This window comes from Triticum aestivum, chromosome 6D (assembly GCF_018294505.1).
Source record: "Triticum aestivum cultivar Chinese Spring chromosome 6D, IWGSC CS RefSeq v2.1, whole genome shotgun sequence".
In the NCBI taxonomy this organism is placed as follows: domain Eukaryota; kingdom Viridiplantae; phylum Streptophyta; class Magnoliopsida; order Poales; family Poaceae; genus Triticum; species Triticum aestivum.
The window spans coordinates 377,552,319-377,561,316 of NC_057811.1; positions in this window are offsets into that span (position 1 = coordinate 377,552,319).

The following is an 8,998-nucleotide window of genomic DNA, read 5'->3' on the forward strand; positions in this document are numbered from 1 at the left end:
GGCCTCACGACTAAGTCCTCACGCTAAGGACATCTGCCGTGACAATTCCACGACAGTACCGGACCAAAGCATTAACACATAGTGAATACATGAACTCCTCAAACTACCATCATCACCGGGAGTGGTCCCGATTATTGTCACTTCGGGGTTGCCGGATCATAACACATAGTAGGTGACTATAGACTTGCAAGATAGGATCAAGAACTCACATATATTCATGAAAACATAATAGGTTCAGATCTGAAATCATGGCACTCGGGCCCTAGAGACAAGCATTAAGCATAGCAAATTCATAGCAACATCAATCTCAGAACATAGTGGATACTAGGGATCAAACCCTAACAAAAGTAACTCGATTACATGATAAATCTCATCCAACCCATCACCGTCTAGCAAGCCTACGATGGAATTACTCACGCACGGCGGTGAGCATCATGAAATTGGTGATGGAGGATGATTGATGATGACGATGGCGACGGATTCCCCTCTCCGGAGCCCCGAACGCACTCCAGATCAGCCCTCCTGAGAGAGATTAGGGCTTGGCGGCGGCTCCGCATTGTAAAACGCGATGAATCTTTCTCTCTGATATTTTCTCCCTGAACGTGAATATATAGAGTTGGAGTTGAGGTCGGTGGAGCTCCAGGGGCCCACGAGGCAGGGGGCGCGCCCTGGGGGGGGCAGGCGCGCCTCCCGCCCTCGTGGACAGGGTGTGGGCCCCCTGGCCTTGATTCTTTTGCCAGTATTTTTAATTATTTCCAAAAATAATCTCCGTGAAGTTTCAGGTCATTCTGAGAACTTTTGTTTCTGCACAAAGATAACACCATGGCAATTCTGCTGAAAACAGTGTTAGTCCGGGTTAGTTCCATTCGAATCATGCAAGTTAGGGTCCAAAACAAGGGCAAAAGTGTTTGGAAAAGTAGATACGACGGAGACGTATCAACTCCCCCAAGCTTAAACCTTTTCTTGTCCTCAAGCAATTCAGTTGATAAACTGAAAGTGATAAAGAAAAACTTTTATAAACTCTGTTTCCTCTTGCTGTTGTAAATATGTAAAGCCAGCATTCAAGTTTTCAGCAAAGATTATGACTAACCACATTCACTATAACATTTGGGTCTCATGTTTACTCATATCAATGGCATAATCAACTAGCGAGCAATAATAATAAATCTCGGATGACAACACTTTCTCAAAACAATCATGATATGATATAACAAGATGGTATCTCGCTAGCCCTTTCTGAGACCGCAAAACATAAATGAAGAGCACCTTTAAAGATCAAGGACTGACTAAACATTGTAATTCATGGTAAAAGAGATCCAGTCATAGTCATACCCAATATAAATTAATAGTAATGGATGTAAATGACAGCGGTGCTCTCCAGCTCATGCTTTTTAATAAGAGGGTGATGACTCAACATAAAAGTAAATAGATAGGCCCTTCGCAGAGGGAAGCATGGATTTGTAGAGGTGCCAGAGCTCGGTTTTTGAAATAGAGATAAATAATATTTTGAGCGGCATACTTTCATTGTCAACATAACAACCAAGAGATGGCGATATCTTCCATGCCACACACATTATAGGCCGTTCCCAAATAGAATGGTAAAGTTTATACTCCCCCTCCACCAACAAGCATCAATACATGGCTTGCTCGAAACAACGAGTGCCTCCAACTAACAATAGTCCCGGGGGAGTTTTGTTTGCAATTATTTTGATTTGATTTGCAGAAAGCATGGGACTGGCCATCCCGGTGACCAGCCATTTTCTCGTGAGTGAGGAGCGGAGTCCACTCCTCTTGAGAATAACCCGCCTAACATGGAAGATACAGACAACCCTTGTTGATACATGAGCGATTCGAGCATACAAAACAGAATTTCATTTGAAGGTTTAGAGTTTGGCACATACAAATTTACTTGGAACGGCAGGTAGATACAGCATATAGGAAGGTTTGGTGGACTCATATGGAATAACTTTGGGGTTTAAGGGATTGGATGCACAAGCAGTATTCCCACTTAGTACAAGTGAAGGCTAGCAAAAGACTGGGAAGCGACCAACTGGAGAGCGACAACAGTCATGAACATGCATTAAAATTAATGAACATTGAGTGCAAGCATGAGTAGGATATAATCCACCATGAACATAAATATCATGAAGGCTATGTTGATTTTGTTTCAACTACATGCGTGAACATGTGCCAAGTCAAGTCACTTAAATCATTCAAAGGAGGATACCACCCTATCATACCACACCACAACCATTTTAATAGTATGTTGGCACGCAAGGTAAACCATTATAAACTCCTAGCTAATTAAGCATGGCATAAGCAACTATAATCTCTAATTGTCATTGCAAACATGTTTATTCATAATAGGCTGAATCAGGAACGATGAACTAATCATATTTACAAAAAAAAGAGAGGTCGAGTTCATACCAGCTTCTCTCATCTCAAGCGGTTCATCATATATCGTCATTATTGCCTTTCACTTGCACAACCGAACGATGTGAATAATAATAATAGTGCACGTGCATTGGACTAAGCTGGAATCTGCAGGCATTCAATAAACAGGAGAAGACAAGACAATATGGGCTCTTGGTTAAATAAACAATAATGCATATAAGAGCCACTTCAACAATTTCATTATGGTCTTCTCCTATCGACCCCCAAAGAAAACAAAAGAAATAAAAACTATTTACACGGGAAAGCTCCCAACAAGCAAAAGAAGAATAAGAAATCTTTTTGGGCTTTATTTTTAATTATTACTACTACAGCATGGAAGTAAACTAGCTAAAAGCTACTACTAATTTTTTTGGTTTTCTTAAGGTTTTTCAAACACACAAGAAGAAAGCATAAAAAGGAAATAAACTAGCATGGATATTACAGTGAAAAAGTATGAGCACCGACATCTAGCAATGAGTGTGTGTACATGAATGTAATGTCGGTGAGAGATACGTACTCCCCCAAGCTTAGGCTTTTGGCCTAAGTTGGTCTACTGCCACGGATGGCCTGGCGGATATCCAAAGTTGTAGTTGGGGTCGTACTGAGATGCAGTGGCTATCGCATCGTGGGCTGCATCTTGGAGGCGAGCTGCCCTCGTCCTCCTCTCGTACTCATTTGCCTCCTCCCTGGTTATAAAACATCTCCCCTTTGCCTCAAAGTCAAAGAGAGTAGGAGCAGGGAGGACAATATTGACGGCGTGACGCCTGTCAAAGATTAGTCGGTACTAGAGAGGCGGTTCATCCCTCTCAACAAATCGATGGTGAACCATGGCATTAAAATCCAGATAAGAAGGAGGCAATTCCATATCATAATCACGAATAGGTATATCAAGAAAATTAGCTAAACGGGTTGCATAAATTCCACCAAAGAAATCTCCATTAAATCTAGTATTATGCAACCTACGTGCAACAATGGCTCCCAAATTATAATGTTTATCTCCTAATACAGCACTCCTGAGAACACTGAGATCAGGGACACACATGTGGCATGCTTCATCCTTACCATTTATGCACCAACCTATGAAGAGAGCAAAATAATGTATAGCAGGAAAGTGAATGCTCCCTATGGTAGCTTGTGTTATATCTCTAGACTCCCCCACAGTTATACTAGCAAGAAAGTCTCTAAACTCATATTTGCGAGGATCACTAGTGCTACCCCATTGTGGAAGTTTGCAAGCAGTATTAAAATCCTCTAAGTCCATGGTATAAGAATTTTCATAAAGATCAAACAGGACAGTTTGAGAATTGCGTGAAGATGAAAATTCAAACCTTCTCACAAACGAATCAGTGAGATAGTGGTACTGACGGCACTTATCTGCCTCGAAGCTCACAAGATCAGCGTTACGCACATATCGTTAAATTCTTCCTTGATTCCTGCTCGATCCATGAAATCCTCTTAAGGCCATTCACAAGCCCGCACTTGAGCGTCCCTTGGTGGTTAATCATCGGCATCGCGCATTGCGAGCCTAGGTCCTTGCTTCCTTGAAGGGCCACCTTGGTACAATTTCCTAAACATATTTCTTCCTCTGAGAAATTTCTGAAAATTTAAGTAACTTCAAATAAAAGTGAACCAAACTCAACAAAACTGATAGCAACTACTCCTACAAGTGCCTAGAGACTATATCATGCATTAGAATTACTTGGGACAATATAAATTTGACATGCAAGCTCAAGAACATGGTCACCTAGGCAGCACAAATTTGCAATGAATAAAGAACTAGAGCAAAAACTAATTGGACAATTGGAGGAGTCACATACCAAGGAACAATCCCCTAAAGTAGTTTTGTGAGAGGTGCTTTGAGCAAGGAGATCGAAAATCACAGCAAAATGAGCTAGAACTCGTGCTTGGGCTGGTTGGTGATTTTTTGGGAGGAAGAAGGAGTGTGTGGGTGCAGGAATAAGTGGAGGGGAGCCACCATGGGCCCACGAGGCAGGGGGCGCGCCCTGTAGGGGTGGGCGCGCCCTGGACCCTCGTGGCCAGGTGCTTGCTCCCCCTGCTGTGTTCTCAGTGCCAGATATTCTCAAATATTCCAGAAAAAAATCATATTTCAATTTCGGGGCATTTGGAGAACTTTTATTTTCGGGGTATTTTTTATTACACGGATAATTCAGAAAACAGACAGAAAATACTATTTTTGCTTTATTTCAACTAAATAACAGAAAGTAAAAGAAGGGTACAGAAAGTTGTGCTTTCTAACTTCATCCATCTCATGCTCATCAAAAGGAATCCACTAACAAGGTTGATCAGGTCTTGTTAACAAACTCATTCCGAATAACATGGAACCAGAGAAATTTCGAATAACACTATGTTACCTCAACGGGGATATGCACATCCCCAATAATAAGAATATCATATTTCTTCTTGACAGTAGGAAGAGGAAATTCAAAACCTCCAAAAATAATCGATGGAAATTTTCCAATAGAGTTGATACTATGAACTTGAGGTTGTTTCCTCGGCAAGTGTACCGTATGCTCATTACCATTAACATGAAAAGTGACATTGCCTTTATTGCAATCAATAACAGCCCCTGCAGTATTCAAAAAAGATCTTCCAAGCATAATAGACATACTATCGTCCTCGGAAATATCAAGAATAACAAAGTCCGTTAAAATAGTAACATTTGCACCCACAATAGACACATCCTCACAAATACCGACAGGTATAGCAGTTGATTTATCGGCCATTTACAAAGATATTTCAGTAGGTGTCAACTTATTCAAATCAAGTCTACGATATAAAGAGAGAGGCATAACACTAACACCAGCTCCAAGATCACATAAAGCAGTTCTAACATAGTTTCTTTTAATGGAGCATGGTATAGTGGGTACTCATGGATCTCCTAGTTTCTTACGTATTCCACCCTTAAAAGTATAATTAGCAAGCATGGTGGAAATTTCAGCTTCCGGTATCTTTCTCTTATTTGTAACAATATCCTTCATATACTTAGCATAAGGATTCATTTTGAGCATATCAGTTAAACGCATACGCAAAAAGATAGGTCTAATCATTTCAGCAAAGCGCTCAAAATCCTCATCATCCTTTTTCTTGGATGGTTTGGGAGGAAAAGGCATGGGTTTTTGAACCCATGGTTCTCTTTATTTGCCATGCTTCCTAGCAACAAAGTCTCTCTTATCATAACGTTGATTCTTTGATTGTGGGTTATCAACATCAACAGCAGGTTCAGTTTCTACATCATTATCATTGCTAGGTCGAGCATCAACATGAACATCATCATTAACATTATCACTAGGTTCATGTTCATTACCAGATTGTGTTTCAGCATCGGAAATAGAAATATCATTGGGATTCTCAGGTGTGTCTATAACAGGTTCACTAGAAGCATGCAAAGTCCTATCATTTTTCTTTTTCTTCCTCTTAGAAGGACTAGGTGCATCAATATTATTTCTCTGAGAATCCTGCTCAATTCTCTTAGGATGGCCTTCAGGATACAAAGGTTCCTGAGTCATTTTACCAGTTCTAGTAGCCACTCTAACAGCAAAATCATTATTCTTACTATTCAATTCATTGAGCAAATCATTCTGAGCTTTAAGTACTTGTTCTACTTGAGTGGTAACCATAGAAGCATGTTTACTAATGATTTTAAGTTCACCTTTAACTCTAGACATATAATCACTCAAGTATTCAATCATATAAGCATTGTGTTTTAATTGTCTGCCAAAATAAGCATTGAAGTTTTCTTGTTTAACAATAAAATTATCAAACTCATCTAAGCATTGGCTAGCAGACTTATAACGAGGAATGTCACCTTCATCAAATCTATAGAGAGAATTTACCTTTACTACCTGTGTCGGGTTATCAGGACAATGTATTTCTTCAACAGGCGGTAAATTAAGAAAATGTATTTCTTCAACAGGAGGTAAATTCTTAACATCTTCAGCTTTTATACCTTTTTCTTTCATAGATTTCTTTGCCTTTTGCATCTCTTCAGGACTGAGAAATAGAACACCCCTTTTCTTCGGAGCTGGCTTAGGAGTTGGTTCAGGAAGTGTCAATTTATTTTCATTAGTCAACATATTATTCAATAGAATTCCAGCTTGATCAACAGTTCTTTCCCTGAAAACACAACCAGCACAACTATCCAGGTGGTCTCTGGAAGCATCGGTTAGTCCATTATAGAAGATATCAAGTATTTCATTTTTCTTGAGAGGATGATCAGGCAATGCATTAAGTAATTGGAGAAGCCTTCCCCAAGCTTGTGGGAGACTCTCTTCTTCAATTTGCACAAAATTATATATATCCCTTAAAGCAGCTTGTTTCTTATGAGCAGGGAAATATTTAGCAGAGAAGTAATAAATCATATCCTGGGGACTACGAACACAACCAGGATCAAGAGAATTAAACCATATCTTAGCATCACCCTTTAATGAGAACGGAAATATCTTAAGGATATAATAGTAGCGAGTTTTCTCATCATTAGTGAACAGGGTGGCTATATCATTTAATTTAGTAAGATGTGCCACAACAGTTTCAGATTCATAGCGATAGAAAGGATCAGATTCAACCAAAGTAATTATATCAGGGTCGACAAAGAATTCATAATCCTTATCAGTAACAAAGATAGGTGAAGTAGCATAAGCAGGATCATATTTCATTCTAGCATTCAGAGTTTTTTGTTTCAGCTTAGCTAATAATTTCTTAAGATCACTTCTATCATTGCAAGCAAGAAAGTCTCTAGCAGTTTCTTCATCCATAGCATAACCCTCAGGCACAGCAGGCAATTCATATCTAGGGGGAGAATCTTCATCATCACTTTCATCAATATTATCAGTTTCAATAATTTCATTCTCTCTAGCCCTAGCAAGTTGTTCATCAAGAAATTCACCAAGTGGCACAATAGTATCAAGCACAGAAGTAGTTTCATCATAAGTATCATGCATAGCAGAAGTGGAATCATCAATAACATGCGACATATCAGAATTAATAGCAGAAGCAAGTTTAGGTGTCGCAAGCTTACTCAAAACAGAAGGTGAATCAAGTGTAGAGTTAGATGGCAGTTCTTACCTCCCCTCGTAGTTGAGGGATAACTTTTAGTTTTCGCGTCTTTTAAGTTCTTCATAGTGACCAGCAGATATAAATCCCAGGTGACTCAAAGAATAGAGCTATGCTCCCCGGCAACGGCGCCAGAAAATAGTCTTGATAACCCACAAGTATAGGGGATCGCAACAGTTTTTGAGGGTAGAGCATTCAACCCAAATTTATTGATTCCACACAAGGGGAGCCAAAGAATATTCTCAAGTATTAGTTGAGTTGTCAATTCAACCACACCTGGATAACTTAATATCTACAGCAAAGTATTTAGTAGCAAAGTTGTATGGAAGTAACGATAACAGTAGCAAAAGTAATATTTTTGGGTTTTATAGTGATTGTAACAGTACCAACGGAAAAGTAAATAAGCGAAGAACAATATGTGAAAAGCTCGTAGGCATTGGATCGGTGATGGAGAATTATGCCGGATGCGGTTCATCATGTAACAGTCATAACATAGGGTGACACAGAACTAGCTCCATTTCATCAATGTAATGTAGGCATGTATTCTGAATATAGTCATACGTGCTTATGGAAAAGGACTTGCATGACATCTTTTGTCCTACCCTCCCGTGGCAGTGGGGTCCTAGCGGAAACTAAGGGATATTAAGGCCTCCTTTCAATAGAGTACTGGACCAAAGCATTAACACATAGTGAATACATGAACTCCTCAAACTACGGTCATCACCGGGAGTGGTCCCGATTATTGTCATTTCGGGGTTGCCGGATCATAACACATAGTAGGTGCCACATTGAGATCACTCCTCAAACTTCCTTGCAAATAGTAATCTCAACGTGGTAATTGATTTATGACGAGTTCTTGAATTAGAGTGAGTTTGTGATATAGTGATCTCAATGTGGATTTCACATTTCATGGTATCCCTAGTAAGTTTTTCATTGCAAATTCAAATTTAAAAGATGAACGTTATGGTGGTGAGAAAACTTTGTATGTATCAAGCATATGACCACACACACACACACGAATACAACAACAATCCGTATGTGGCAGTCCATTTGAAATCTCTAAAAAGAATAATATTTAGGAACGAAGGGAGTAAAATGTAAGACATGCATGGTCCTCAATTCATTATTTAAAATGAACAGGAAACTGAAACATGAATATTAAGCCTAGTGCTACATACATGCAAATTTTGTGTTTTGGCGGAGCTATGTAGATTGTCGGGGGTTAACCCCTTGACCTTAGATAAAATTGTGAAGCTCTGTTTAGGATTGTTTAGATTCTATTATTTGAACAGTATATTTGTCCCCACCCTCCCAAACACCGATTGGTTGTGCACCCCCCTCCTCCCCGGGAAAATATCATGTGCCCCCACACCTTAGATGTTATATGCTGATACGCATTGCTTGGAGCTTATAGATCTGAGATATAGCAGCTCACAGGATGTCTTAATATTTTTACAGGAAACCTTAATGAGTTTGAGAATTGCACACAATTTGT